This window comes from Bidens hawaiensis, unplaced genomic scaffold, assembly GCF_021521415.1.
Source record: "Bidens hawaiensis isolate Kalapana, Puna unplaced genomic scaffold, B.hawaiensis_p1.1 tig00014722_1, whole genome shotgun sequence".
Lineage (NCBI taxonomy): Eukaryota > Viridiplantae > Streptophyta > Magnoliopsida > Asterales > Asteraceae > Bidens > Bidens hawaiensis.
Window position 1 is genome coordinate 356,334 of NW_027492292.1, and position 16,796 is coordinate 373,129.

Here is a 16,796-nt window from a genome sequence, read left to right on the forward strand (position 1 = left end):
TTTTATTTTATTTTATTTTTTTTGTTAAAGGCCTCGTTACGATGTTAACTGTAGGGGTATGGTACTAAACCCGGCTTACGACCTTAATTTATTATGTTTGGCTTATTTTATTATATGGACTAATACAATATTATTGGGCTGAGGGGGTTTTGTGGATGTAACCCTAACTGGGCTAGGCCCATTAGGGTACCATGATGGTAGCCATGAGGCTCCATATATAAGGAGGTCTCCACCTCCTTATTAAGGGTTGGTTGTTCTCAATAAGAGCCACCACCATAACCATTTTTGTGTCTGTAAACAAGAGATCCTTGAGATTTCTTAGCAGTCACCTCCACACCCCCAAAAACCATTGCAGATCTTAAGCTACCGGAGAAGAAGATCGAGTCGTGGTTCGTTCATCTCGAAGAACGGGGAACATCGTCATGGATCAGGTCAGATTCATTTCATGTTTCTACATTTGCGCCATCCGTGGGACCGGCAACGTACCACGTCTTGTTTTTCGTCTCGGTCCTCCGATCTGTTCATCAAATACTCTAGGTTCTACGATTTCTTCTTCAGATCTGAAAATATTTCTAGATCCGGAAATATACAAGAAAAAATACCACCAAACTTTGGGGAAAACCCTTAGATCTGTGTGTTTTATAAGTGAAATATACCAGATCTAGTTATGATTTTTTCAGATCTGGTTCGTGTGAGCAATAGTCACCTTTCATATTCATAGATCTATAAATCCTTTCAGATCTGTTGGTTTTTACATAAAACCTACCTGATGTGGATATTCAGATCTGTTCCACGCGCGCTCAACCATTCGCCATGCATGCGCGCTCAACTCCGCCATGCATGCGCCCTCAACTCTCGCCATGCATGCGCGCTCAACTCCCCGCCATGCATGCGCGCTCAACCCATCGCCATGCATGCGCGCTCAACCCCGCCATGCATGCGCGATCAACTCCCCGCCATGCATGCGCTCAACCTCGCCATGCATGCGCGCTCAACCCCGCCATGAATGCGCGCTCAACTCCCCGCCATGAATGCGCGCTCAACCCCGTCATGCATGTGTAACACCCCGACCAAAGGCGGATTATACATCGGGGCGCCACATATTGTTTCATTACTCGTGACACTATTGGGTGTCAATATTTAATAAATACATTCATTCGCGCACGCGCAAAGTAGACAGAAGATAACATAAATCAACATAATTCGATATATTATAAGGCAAAGTATTCGAACAACAATAACTTGTTTTGATACATTTTAATCTAGGTCCAAAATAAAGAAAACTTCCTACGTGTCCACAAGCTCCAAAACAGCTACTGCAAACCTGAACATGTGTTAAAATAAAACGTCAAACACTTGCGTGTTGGTGAGAAATCAAGTTTAATACAATACATAGATAACAATAAATCTGCGCGCAACATGTGTATGTCTGGTTTTCAACAAGGGTGTAATCCGATCGGGACCAACTCTAAGATTCATAGACTGCCAGTGCTCACAATTGAGCTCACAAACAAGAAAGACTGTGCAAGTGTAAACAAAAGAGAAAATCATAAACGATTGTTCTCCCGTGTTCATCTAATGGTACCATGAGAACTGCGGAATAGACCGACAAGACGGTTAATGATCCACACATACAAATAAACAGCCAAGTCTACGTCCTCAACACATGGGATACTGCGCGACTAAAGTTCATAAACAAGTTTAAGACTCTAAGTTTGTATGAACACATGAACATCCCAAAACATTAAAAATAAAAAGGGATTAGGTACGAGATTACTCACTTGATAAACGATGCGGTGAAAGATAAAGCAAGAACCAACTCTTAACAAGCAAAGTTAACCTATAATTAAAGATTATTGTTTTAACGATTGGTTTTAAGTCTTGATTATAAGTTAGCATAATTAATAAGTAAATTATTATATATAATATATATTACCGGAAAAGCAGGGCAGAACAGGGAGGAAGACGGAGGCAGAGAGGGAGGCGGCAGAGAGATCAAGGAGGAGGTTAAAATAAGTGTTTGTGTGTGTAGTGTTAGGAAATTAACATTATTATTTATAGGGAAACCCTAGGGAACACAATCCCTAGAAAAGGGGAAAAGATCTCAAAAAGCAAAAGATTCCAAAAGCAAAAGATATGGCAGCTGCAGGAAACAAGGAAAAGCTGACAGGTAACAGTAAACAGGTATGGGCGGGTCAGATAAAGGTACTGGTCAAGCATGGAAAAAGCAGATCTCAAAAGATTATGTCAGTCACTTTTCCTGCCAACCAATGGGGTTGGTGCGCATGCTGCGCCAAAAGTGGCTTTTCAGACATAAAAATAGGTCAGGTCAACAGCACAGAAGATAAGATATCAAAAGCAAACAAGCAAGTTAAAACAGAAGAAAGGACACAAGACAGCGCGAGAAAGCTTCGAGCGCACGCGCGAGAAGATTCGAGCGCACGCGCGAGGGCGAAGGCAGACACAGAAGGTCAAGAGTGCGCGAGCGCGAAGGCAGACTGAACCAACCTTAACGCGTCGCGGGAAGAACTACATTTCTAAGCGCGCCGCGGGAAGAACTTTAATTCTAAGCGCGTCGCGAGAAGAACTATATTCCTTAGCGCGTCGCGAGAGGAACGGTATCCATAGCGCGCCGCGGGAAGAACTAAAATCCTTAGCGCGCTGTGGGGGCAGTTCGTCTCGCGTATCGCAGTAACAGGTGGTCTTCACGCAGGCTTCCTTGCAAGGAGTCTGGCGCGTGGAGCTGCGCAGACAACCTTAGGCGGGAAGAAACAAAGGACACAAAAATAAGAGAAGGGGTTCAAGGCTTAAGGGCGGGACGGCGACAAGAGAGAAAGAAGGCGGAGAGAAGAAGAGGGACGGGACGGAGGAAAGGAAAAGAGAGGAAGAGGCGGGAAGGAAAATATTATTATTAAAAATAAAGTATAAGTATAAATAAATATTAAATCATAAAAGAAAGAGATCGGATAAGGGAAACGGGTACCTGGGTCGGGTCGGATCGGGTCAGATGTCACAGCATGCGCGCTCAACCCCGCCATGCATGCGCGCTCAACTCTCCGCCATGCATGCGCGCTCAACTCCCGCCATGCATGCGCGCTCAACACTCCGCCATGCATGCGCGCTCAACCCCGCCATGCATGCGCGCTCAACCCTTAGCCATGCATGCGCGCTCAACCCTTAGCCATGCATGCGCGCTCAACCCCCGCCATGCATGCGCGCTCAACTCCCCGCCATGCATGCGCGCTCAACCCTCCGCCATGCATGCGCGCTCAACCCTTCACCATACATGCACCGAAAGCTCTCGCATAACGTATGTTAGCCTAATAATATCCCAAACGGCCACGCGCCAAACATATAGGTCGGGAGCCTAATAATATCCCAAACGGCCACGCGCCAAACATAAAGGTCGGGAGCCTAATAATATCCCAAACGGCCACGCGCCAAACATAAAGGTCGGGAGCCTAATAATATCCCAAATGGCTACGCGCCAAACATAAAGGTCGGGAGCCCAATAATATCCCACATGGCCACGCGCCAAACATAAAGGTCGGAAGCCTAATAATATCCCACATGGCCACGCGCCAAACATAAAGGTCGGGACCCTAATAATATCCCACATGGCCACGCGCCAAACATAAAGGTCGGGAGCCTAATAATATCCCAAACGGCCACGCGCCAACGTAGGTTGGGCACACCTCATAATTTGCCCGAGGATGGGAACCTTGTAATACATCCACTTTTAGTTGATATGTTTTTGCAGGTTCGGCTACGAGTCGCACAAGCACATATGACATTATTATTATTATCTGGCCGTTTGTGCCTCCATTATTATTTTGAAGACAAGCCGGGATAGTCATCCTGCGTAGAAGAGGCCCTTGTGGGCCAGTCATTATCATCATATTATAGCTCATAAGCCGCAACTCGCGCATGCTTCGTTATTTTATAGCTCGTAAGTCGCCTCGCGCGCAAGCTTCATTATTTTTATAGCTCGTAAGCTGCCTCGCGCGCAAGTTGCATTACATTATTATCGAGATGCGCACTATATCTTTTATCAGGCCCCGCGCCACTACTGTTATGATGCGTGCTATATCTTATTCATGCCAGTGCACCATTATTATCATAAGGATCACAACATGTCACCATCATGGAGGAAACCTCTCAAAACTCAAAGACAATAAAGACTAGGCCGAAGAAAGAGGAAAAAACCGCCTCATATCCTAACACACCTTATGTTTTTTATTTTATTTTATTTTTTTTGTTAAAGGCCTCGTTACGATGTTAACTAACCCACCATAGCATCCCATCCTTAATGACCTAGTACAGCGTAGTGGGCGTTAAGCCCCGACCACATCACCTTTGTCGTCCCCTTAAACGCCCAGCCTGATAGTTAATGGACTCATCAGTTTTGTCTCATTAATGTTGTTATCCTCTTCTAGATATTATGTATTATCAATTTATCATAATGTGTACCAAATGAGACTTTGTACCACAATTTATTTACAACATTAAATTGGTTATAAATGAAATAAATAAATATAGGTTTTAAGATATAGTTAATGAGGTACCCTATCATCCAATCAGGACCCTTCCTTCGAAACTAACGGAGCTCACATAATATTTATTTTAATTTGATATTGTGTTCTTTTTATTTACAAGAGTTTAGTTAATTTAGTTTTAAAAAAATAAAATGGTTGAATGATGAATTGTAGTGAATGATGGTTAGGGACAAAATGATTATAAGGAGGAGAGAGGACATGAATGATGGTGGGTAACCGGGTTTAGTGTTTTATTATGGCTGAAAGTATGAAACTGTTTTGTGGGTAACCAGGTCTAGGGTTTTATCATGAAGAAGATGATTGAAGGTGAGACTTTATATATAGATTACTTTTGTAGTTGTCAAGTTAGGCCCCTCAAATGGTTATTTTTATTTTAAGATGAAATTTAATATTATCTTGTCGTATTTTAATTTAATTATAAAATCTTTTAAGTAATTTATAGTCTATTTAAGTTTGTGTTGTTTTTTATTAAGCTAGTGTTAAAAATAAAAATAAATATAATAATAAAAAATGATTTACAAATGCTTAAAATCTTCGTTAGTTAAATCTCATTCACTACACACATTTGATAGGTTAGTTAGTTAACGCCCTACTTTCTAAATAATAGTAATTTTACATCATTTTTGGTTAAACTAACCATCATTCAGTGCACCTGGTCACAAGACCCACATGTTTTGTCTCACTAATGTTTTTATCCACTTCTAGATTTATGTATTATCATAATGTGCACCAAATGAGACTTTGAACAACAATTTATTTACATCATTAAATTAGTTATGCAAGAAATAAACATGGATTTTAAGATATAGTTACTGAGGTATTCATCATCTAATCAACACAATCAATTAGACTTCTTTTTGCTAGCCATTATGGGATAAGCTCGACAAGTAATAACCATAGGAGGTAGAACAACCGCGATTATGTTTTGCTTGACAGAAACTCAAAACTAAGCATATCTTCGCATGTCTTCTTCTAAAATACCTTCGTCATTTCAAAGACAGATATTTTGATAATAGTTTTTGGCTTTTTAAACATAAAATTATGAGTCTACGCTCACTTTTTAGTCTTCACCCTACAATTACTCTACAAAAGGACCACAAAGTCATTTTTAGTCATTTTACATAAATAAGCTAACACAATTTTTTTTTAACGAATAACTTAATGACTTATTGTTTTTATCACCATAAAAGTTAATCCAAACATTTTTTTAAAAACCACTTTTAGAGTTAAATAAGCAATCCCAAACACTCTCTTAAAACAACTTTAAAAATTGTGTTTTGAAGGTAGTATTTCTATACTAAAATATTTGTGTGACATATTAAAATTATTTATTATTATTAAATTGATTATAATGAATCACATGGAACGAAATAAATAAACAAATTATCATGCCACCAATGATCCGGTTATTAGGTCAAATGTTTTAACAATAATATTATACTTGTATATCCAATACAATCCATGGAAAATATCTTGTTATTTTAATTCGTAAACCAACTTCTCTTCTTTAACGAGTATTTAATCCATTTTTAATAATACAACATTAATGCGGATTTGCTTATCTCGATTGTTATTGGAAAAGAAGTGAAGATTTTGACCAAAGTTTGCAAAGTCTCAAGTTCGAATCAGATCCCAACAAGGCTTTACCTTAATGCCAATGTGCTTTATCTCAATTGTTATTGAAGAAGTGAATTTGGCGAAAGACTGCAAGGTCTAAAGTTCGAATCCAATCCTTACTGAGTTTTACTACAATGAGCCTTCGAGGGGCATGTTTTCCACGGAATAGGAGATGGTGGCTCTGGGCTACCCAGCGCTGTCTGCGATCGCGGTGGTTTGGGGTCGCCTTTTTCCATTGGGTTAATCCGGGTAGCCGAAGTTTATTCGTTGATCGTTCAAAAAATATAATACCACATTAATGTTCATAAGGAGGGATCATCTTATAACATACTGACGATACCAAATCGATACCCGTTTATGTAATTCCATTTACTCATCTCTATTCGACATGTTTATAATTATCTGAGTAAGAGGCTCCGTAAATAATTTGAATGTTTCTTTTTAATAAACAAAGAATATATACTTTGTGCTAATCTATTCAAAGGAGCCTCGTAGCTTATTTAAAGCTATGGTTTTTAAAATACTGAAACGAAATAATTAAGAATGGTTCAAACTAAACAACACGCTTTCACCTTCTCCACGTTATGAAATTTCACAACAAATAATTCTCCTCGAAGTGCATCACCATACAAATTTGGTCAACAACTCCATCCATAACACAACTTGCTTTTATTTTTCTAGTACTTTATAGTAAAGGAAACATAAACCTAAAATTTAAGAGTTTATGTGATTAAAGTAAATGAACATATAAAAAAAATCCGTAACATCAAATTGGAACTAAATGAAGGTTAATATAAACTAGAGTTGAATGAAGTTCAATATATGCATGCATACTGTAACACCCCAATCCGAAACAGGCTGGCGTGTCACCATTACAGATATCATAAACCAAACACAGTCCATTTAAAAGAAAGAAATAGGATCCAAGGACAACCAACGAGTTAAATCGAACAGAAAGAAATCCTAAGTCTCATTTATTAAATGCTAAAATAAAAGAAAATAGACAAAGTCTTTATTCTTGAACTTCATTTTACTCTCATCACTGATTTCCCTGATTTCCTGAATTATCTGCCAACAATTAAGACAAACACACAAAAGAAAATACGGCTGAGCCAAAAATTACCCAGTAACGGAAAGAACAATAGTAATGACGACAAGACGAATGAACGGAAGCAAGATAATAACAAAATCTATCTTCCCAAAATATGTATGATACCGAAATCTGATACTTTTAGAACATATGACAATATAATACCATAACAAAAACCAATACTAAACATATAACGGTGACTGATTTACACGACAAGTGAGGTTGCCAAAATAAGTCGCGTAATGAACGGAGTACCCGGAGCCGAAACATATAACATATAACTTGTAACATATAACGTGTGACATATAACGTGTAACATATAATTGAACTAGGATCGATCCATACGCCCCTAAACGGCCAGAGTACTACCAAAGTACTAGTTAGAGACGCCGTGAAATTTTAAAACACACTGTTACGAAAAGTGTTGTGTCGGGTAACAGAGTACTAAACCTGAAAGGCAGTATAACTACCTAGCATATAACATATTAATAGAAATACATATTATTATCCATAAGAACATGCAATAATGAGTATGGGTTTATAAAATCTATTGCATGCTACACATCTCTCTAATTAAAACTAGTAACAAAAATGGATAGCTGAACGAAACTAAATAAAAAGTCGACAACTTATAAAATGTCCAAAGATCAAATGGGTCGTATCGATAGAGACAACTTGGTGTACTAAAATATAAAATACCGAAAGTCCGCACTACAAAGTAACGGATTAGAATTTATACTATGAGTGAAAGAAACCAGAAACCGTACCAAAGTAACGGAATATTAATAATACTAAGAGGAAACAAAGACAGAAAACGTACTACGAAGTAACAGAATATAAATAATACTAAGAGGAAACAAAAACAAGAAACCGTACCTTAATCAAAGCAAAATTGAGTCAGTTTTCCGCAAATTGTACGAGAACCTATAGTTTGGGTACATTAAGATTAAGTAAAACCTCAAATTTTGTTGGGCGATTCGTTAACTTACTGATTTTCCCGGCGACCATATGATTAGGATTTATAATTATTTAGTTAGTTTCAGGTAGTGTGTGTATAGATTCAAGAAAGAGAAGCTATAAATTACTGTGTTAATACTTGATAACATAAAAGCCAAAATCAATAGACTTGCCTCCTAAGATATGGGCATGATATTTATTTGTAGTAATTTGTAATATTTTAAATAAAGCCATACGAATACGCAATAGATGCATCATTCCAGTGCCCCCTTGTTTCTCATATAGTATTATAAAATTTGAATTAACTTTAAATATTAAGCGTCTTCATTTTTAAATCATTTACTTAACAGAATATCTTTAGTCAATCTAATAGGTTTTTGACTATTAAGTGTATGGCTACCTACTGAATGAAAACATCAAAAGAATAATTAAGGTATAATAACTAACAGTTTAGATTAACTTATGTAGGCTGCAGTTCGTCAACAACTACCTGCTCGGTTTTCATGGAAATAAACTGCCAGTGAAAGGATCTCTTAAGTGTGGGAGCATGAAGGTTTATAGGTGACAACGAGTTTAAAACAAATACCGACTTTCCAAAGATTTAAAATTAAGTGATCTAATTAAACTTGTTCAATTGTGCACCATTATTACTTGTGTTCATCTTACTATAATTAATGAATGAAATTTGATTTCAAGTTAAGTGTTCTAATTGGTCTTCATCGCCGGGAACAAGTTAACGATCAAAATCGCGGCAATCGGAACTAGTTATAAGGAACAACCAGTAGAAGGCGGTGGCTAACTGCGGCGGAGACGGGTGATATTAACGTAACGTGTAGTTGGATGGGATAATCGTTTGGGTTGTAGAGGGAAGAATTGTTGTTATATCTACTAGGTATATTGGTTTTTAATGGTCCCAACTATTGCTTTTTGGTCACTACTGGTCCCAACTAATGAATTGGCTACTGATGGTCTCAACTTTTAAAGTATTTGTTCCTAATAGTCCGTGACTAATAGAATCCTAACGTCATTAGCTTCAGGTCACCGGGAAAACTTTTTTGGTTGGAAAATTCAAATTTATTGCCGGAAAACACTACCTGACACTGCAACCACCGCCAATTGACTCACCGCTAACCAACTACCACCACTTGAGCACCATCAACCAATTCCGACGCTGGTTCTAAGGTTTCCGGCGACCTCAATAATTGGGGTTTTTACTAGAAAAAGGTTCCTAAACGTCCGATACGAAGTTACCAAGATGTTTGAGACGAAAATATTTCTAGAAAAAGAAATTGAGTTTTCCGGCCAAAACCGTTTTTTTAGCAACCTAAAACTAACGATGTTAGGATTCTGTTAGTCGTGGACTGTTGGGAACAAATACTTTAGAAGTTGGGACTATTAGTAGTCAATTCATTAGTTGGGACTAACAGTGACCAAAAGGTAATAGTTGGGATCGTTAAAAGCGAATATCCATCGACTATTATAATAAAACAAGGTTTTATTGCACAGGTGTCATTCAAATAGCAGCCTGCCCTTTTATTCCTGTGACACGTGTTTTCATCACAGTTGCAGTATCCTTTGATTATGAACCCGTATATCAAATATTCCTCAATTTCATTGCCATCGTCGCCTGCTCATCTTCACTATTCTGGTGTGTTCATCGGTTATTGCAGAGGACTGAGACTGGATAAATGCACCTTCATCAATTAACAAATTAATCTGAATTGCAGGAAACCATGTGGATACGATTCAAATGCAGCTTTAAATCGATTAACTGATTAATTCACAAAGTACCAGGTAAATATTTCATGTTTCTTATTGGCATTTTCTTTGTGATTTTAAAGTATATGTTCAATTAGGTCTTTGGATCTTTCTATTTAATTGATTAGGTGCTTAACAATCAACATAGGCTTAATTTGTCATTTGATTCAGCGTGACCTCCAACTGTTTGATGAAATGCCTCAATGAAGTTGTTTTGTCAATCACCACCAATATAATAAATGGCATGGTTAAATTAGGAAATAAGTTTAATATATTTGTTCCAAAAAATTGAAAAATGTTAAAAATAATAAATAAAATAATTAGTTTAGGAAATATAAGTTTCATATATTTGTTTAGAAAAACTGAGTAATGCTAAAAGTAGGTTAAAATTTGTTCACACTATTTGATGTCAATTATGAAGCTTTTAATGACAAATCGAGCTTATGGGGCGTGAGTAAAAATAAGTATCACATTATTTTTTATTTGATAATTCTTTTCATTATGATAGTGTAGATACTGAGTGGGATCAATATGAGTGGTCAAAGCAGGCAATACATGTTAGCCTAAGGAAACAAATAAAATGGTATGTTTGAGATCTTGTGTTATTGCAAACTTATTGTAGTTTTCTTCTTTGTTTTTATTGTATATTAATTTTTTAATAGGTGTGTATGTAAAGAGGTTTCCACATCCAGATGCTGTACCAACATATGATTATATTTTCATTTGGGATGAAGATCTTGGTAAACATGGGTAACCATGTGGGACATGTATGCACTCACGTTGCCCTCAATGAAGGGATTCTCAGCTCTATATCATGAACATATGTTGCTGCTCATCCTTGGCACGATTTGGAAATTGGTAACACATATTTTTCTTGATATTGCATTATTGTAATTTCAAAAGTCTTGCATTGAGTGATTATCTATGACTATGATTTAAATTTACATACGAACTTAATATTTTTCAAGTCCCTTTTGTGCTTAGAAAAATAGTTCCGCGTCATCAAAACTCTGTTCTTAAAACGTTGTATTTTCTGTAATATATTCAGGACCGTGTGCACCTCAAGTTTTCAACTGTGCATGTTTCTCAACATCTCTAATTGCTATTAATGGTGTTATGGAAAATGAATCTTTTTAAATTTTCTAAATCTATAATAAGTTTTTTAAAGTTATGTAAGTTTGTGACAGGTGGTTGAAATTGGAGAAAGGCAGCAAAGTTAAGTATTAAGTTGACAAAGCAAGTGGCTTAATCTAGGTAAGCTTCTCATTACTAGACACTTAATTTCTTGATTATATGTTATTTCTTAGTTATATCGCTTTCATTTATTTTCATTTTAGAATCTAGACTTTCCGTTGCATTGTTTATGGATAAAATTTTGAAATTAGGTTGACCGGATTCTCTACTCATTAGTGGTTTACCCACGTGACTATGGTTTCATTCAAAGAACTATCTGCGAACATAGCCACCCCATGGATGTGTTGGTATTAATGCAGGTACTCTTATAATAAGATATTATACCATTGAACTTAATTAACTGCGTTTTAAAATTAACATTTTTATTTTAATTTCCTGTGTGCAGGAGCCTGTGCTACCTAGCACTTTCCTTCGTGCACGTGCTATTGGTATAATACCTGTGATTGATCAGGTAAATTATTTAGCCTTAGATGTATCTTTTTCTGCTAGCCATTACAGAATACTCACAGGCCCCACTTTGAAATTCACGAGTTTGGGACTTGAATTTAGCCTAAGGCCCTAAACGGGTCCGGGTCATTTTCATGTTGAACTCGCGAGCACGTTTAGCTAAAAAGGTCGTGTTCATGTTAATTTGACGATTCATGGATCAACCGCTTATATTTTGTGTTTGTTTTGATTTAAATCCCAAAAACGGACACAAATTTCATACGGTTTTATTTTTTCTTTGATTCTTCACCTTATTGAAATCGCGTTTCATAGTAAAATTGTTATTTTTAATTTGAAAGTTTACTTTTTGTTCTTTCATTTCTGTACAGGAACTGAAAGTGTAAATCTAATAAGTTTGAGGACTAAGTGTAAACATGGTTAATTAAGTTGTTGGTTAGTTAATAGTCTGTTAGATCATTCCTTTTGGTCTACACTAAATTTAATTGTTTTTTGTACAAGATATAAACTTATGGGGTTTAGTTTACACTATAAAATTTGCAGTCCCACACCTCAAAAATAGTGGAGACAGAATCATCGGGCTTTCATCTGCATCTCCATGGATGAGTATCTACTCTGTAGCATGGAAATTGATAATTGTCTTTTGATATCTCTTTTTATTTGAATAGTAGAATGTTTTCGTTTTGAATTCTAATCATTAATTGATGATATGAATGGTTATTACTTACAATCCCATGTTGGGAAATTAAAACACATTTTTGTGATTTGGTGACTGATACAAACCGATGCAAGTTCATGAAAAGAGACTTTATGAAGGATTGGATCGGCTTTCTGCCTATCCAACAGCATAGCACACAACACGAGTATTGCAAGTTTTGATATTATTTGCAAATTAAAAAAAGTTGTGTGCGTTGGCTTAATCTGACTAGCTGACCCATTACTCCCATCTGTCCAATTTTGTATACAGCTTCTGTGGCAAGTTTTGGCTTCTTATTTAACAATTATGGAGACCTTGGGTACGTTTTGCAAAAGGTATAGGCTGTATCAGTTTTCATTCTTCTAAGAGCTTTACACTGCATTCTCGGGTTTAAAATACAAATAAAAGAAATGATAAGATTGGATAGGGGAAGAAAGAAAAATAAATTGTATATTTAAAAGACATTCTCGAGTTAAAATAAAAGAATAGAAACAAAAGTGATAATTACATTTTTGAGTTAGATAGGAAGGAAAAGATAGGAAAAAAATTGTAAGTTTACAATCATGTCCTTATTATGGAGTTAGATAGAAAGGAAAAAATAGGGTAAATTAGTAATATTATACATGACTATAAACTTTCGTTCCGAATCAGGCCATATTTGGCTGGAAAGTTTTGGAGGAAAAAAACCCTAACTTTTCTTTCCATTATCTTTCTTTTCTTTTAATGAAAAAACTCAAGAATGAAAAAAAAAAATTTCTTATCTTTTCTTTTTCAAACCCTTAAATAAAAAACTCAAGAATGCAGTGTTAGAGTCAAGTTAAGTAATGCTTTAAAGAAAGACAATATCATTTAATAAAACTGCTATAATTTATCTTTTGTATAGTATTCTTTAAAGAGGCCAAAGATTTATCGATGTTACAGTCTATAAGCTCATTTTAGGTCTTGAGATGACACTAGCTAAAACAATGTTCATTTGTTTAAAATGTTTTGCATACGGGTATCCCTTTGCACCATCTGAAGAACTTCCAGGCTGTTTGATCCATTTAATTAAAAAAATTCAATTCACCCATTAATTCAATCAAGCTATATGAGATTAAGTATGCGCCTAGCCCAAATACTTGAAAACTGTTTTGGGACGTTATAGAGGGAATTGGCATGTGGTGAATTGGACCCCGATAACTTTCTGGTTCACGTTATCAAACGGTTTGCATTTATATATTTTAACTTTTAATGTCGTTTTACTCGATCATGTTTTTTGATTATGTGCTTTTGCCAATGCACGTTAAGCATAATTATTAATCTTGGTTAGTTCAACTTTTTTATACCCGACCCCGTGTAGTATACGGGTTATAACCTAGTAAATATATAAATGAGTGGTTAGCACCGTGTAGATCGGTTTGGCAGTTCGAATTGGATTAGAATGACATCCCGTATTCGCCGGAGATGAACATGACGCGCAGAAGTTGTGAGATCAAAATCAAGTTCTATAAAATGGCAAAACTAGCCCTCCAACTTATTCTTATATTTATTTGATGATTTACAATTAAATCTTTGGAGTTTAGTTTTAGTTGGTTTAAACCTTATATATAAAACTATTATCCAACTTATTGTTATTATAAACAAATCAGTTAGTCGACACAAAAATTTCGATCGATTTTACTAATTATCAACTTGAAAATATCCGACATATTAATATGATATTTGACGTCTTAGGATTTCATTTTACGTATATTACACGTACATATTTTCGAAGTTTTTCATTACAACATTGACACGTATACCCAATACATGATATATACAGATAATCATCTCGACGTAAGCATGTCTTGATTATTTTCAATTTGGTTTGATTAACGTTCGGTTATGGACACTCTTAACCATAGATTATCCGGTTAACTAAATAACCTTAACCATAAGCTCGATTATCGGTTAATTTAGTTTGGTGACAGTAGCTATCGGTTAATTTTGGTTTAACAATTATGGTTTGCTCACCCCTAGGTGCTGCCATGTGACATGAAGGTCACGAGTTTGAGTCATAGAAAAAGCCTTTTGCATAAATACAGGGTAAAGATGCGCACATCAGGACAAAGTCAGCTCGACACCCTCCCAAACCCTGCACACACATAGGAGCCTCAAACAAAATATAAGATGTTAAATCTTTTATTAACATTCAACAACAATGCTAGATTTAAATTACAACTTATCCTCTTTTTGGCCCATTTGAATAGGAACTTGCATATTTTGTTTTTAATTAACTCCCAAAGAAAACCGAATGGCACATTAGGAAGGACCGAAGGAGTGGCCGAGTGGGCCTAAGACAACAGATGATAAACAAAGCTAATTAGGTCTTTAGCCCATTATGGTTCTGTACTTGTCTTGGCACTGGGCCACTTGGGTATATGATTAGGCCCGATTCAGTGAAATATAAACAAAAAATGATATTTTTTCTAATCATGATAAAGTTCACGAGACCACAAAAATACAATGTGAACCAGCACGATCAAGTAAATAACACGTTGTTAAAGGGTAATAATGCACTACCCTCGTAAATCTTTAACTAGTACGCCAAACATTTGAGCATGCTACAAGAATTTTTTGAATGATTTTCATTTACGTTTATTTACTTTATAAATAAAACTTTTGATTCGTTAATTAAGCAAATAAGGCCCCATTCGTTTGTTTGCTTTCGTGAATATTTGTTTATAAGTTCTTCTATCTCTACTTACGCTCGTTTAATTATTAGGTTAAAAATAAATAATAAAAACTCGAGATGTTTAATTATATCTACTTATTTTGCAATTCATGCTGTTCATTTCATTATTTACAATTTCTGTTCAACAATAAAAAGTAATTGCATATCATCAGCCGTTCTCACTTTGGTAGGTGGAAAGGTGATTAAGGTGTGAAATTGAAGATCATGAACCCTATAGTGTAGAAGTTTAGTCGTTAAAAAAATTGTCATATTATCTCTTAAACACCCCCCCCCCCCCCCACCACCACCCGTAGATCTGGCCCAGACCACATACTTAAGAGTAGAGGCACATCTAAACCGTAATTAAAAACAAATCTGGAAACCGGTTTTGGTGAAACTAGTTCAGATCTGAACCGATCCGCGAGTTTGAAATCAACTTGATCGAGTATATATAAACTGAAATTCGTGAAAGTAAAACTAGTTATATAAGACAGTTCTGATCTGATCCGCAACTTTGTGCAACTCTTATATACATAATAACCCATTTATTTATTTACTTTAGCATCATTGTAAACTTTTGGTATAATTATTCATACCCATTTATTTATTTACTTTAGCATCATTGTAAACTTTTGGTATAATTATTCATAAGACTGTTCAAAAAGTAAGACCCTACCCTTTTACCTAATATTTTACCCAGACCCTTTACCCTTTTAGGAAGAAATGTGGACCCGAGACCCTACCCTCTAAACAATAAAATGGTCGGGTATAAATAAGGGTTTCAAGGGTCCAACCATTTACCCTTTAAAGTGGTAATTGCAGCTCCTTTTCTGCATTTACTAGTTGTATATCTCATATATGACTTTAATATATGAATCTTTGAACAATCATACTTTCATTTAATAACACAGTAAACTCTAACTTTGAAAGTTTGTCAACCATTTGAACCGATGCAAATGATATTCACATTTACAAATTACATGTATACAACAATTCAGTGATTTTCATATATATATATATATATATATATATATATATATATATACATACATATAGGGAAGGTTAACGTACAATAATCGGTTTGAACGTCGATTTCAATTTCACGCGGTGACATAATTGTAAATAACTTAAATTTAATTCTATGATCTAATTCATCAATTGATTCATCGAGCATCCATCCATATCAATATAATTCAACCGTCGATCAGTATTAAACTAATTTGCAGATCGATATCAAACTAATTGAGTTAATTATCTACCCTAAAAATGTTCATTACCTGCAAATAAAACAGAACGTTTTATCAAAACGTATAAGAAGAATCATAATTTAAGGCAGAGTTTCAACCTAGAATCACAAATAAAACGTATAAACCTAGAATGTATTAATAGAATGTTTAAAAGTTTAAAACGTATAAGAAAGAATCACAAATAAAACATTTCAACCAAGAATGTATTAATAGAGCGTTTAAAGATTTAAAACTTATTAACAGAACGTTTAAAGGTTTAAAGCTAACACGTTCTGTTAATATGCTTTAAACCTTTAAACGTTCAGCTAAAACGTTTTTAGCTTTAAACGTTCAATGTCAAAAACCCATCATCCAGAACTCAAAATTGATCGATTGAAGCTTCAAATTGATGATTAATTGAATCGATTTCAAAGATTAACCGATCAATTGGCTTCAATTTCAATTCAACTAAACAAACCTGTGACGAGTTTTGCATTTTTCCGATGAGTTCATTGTCGACGACGATGATGGTGACGAAGAGTGTTGATGGCGCCGGCGAGCGGAG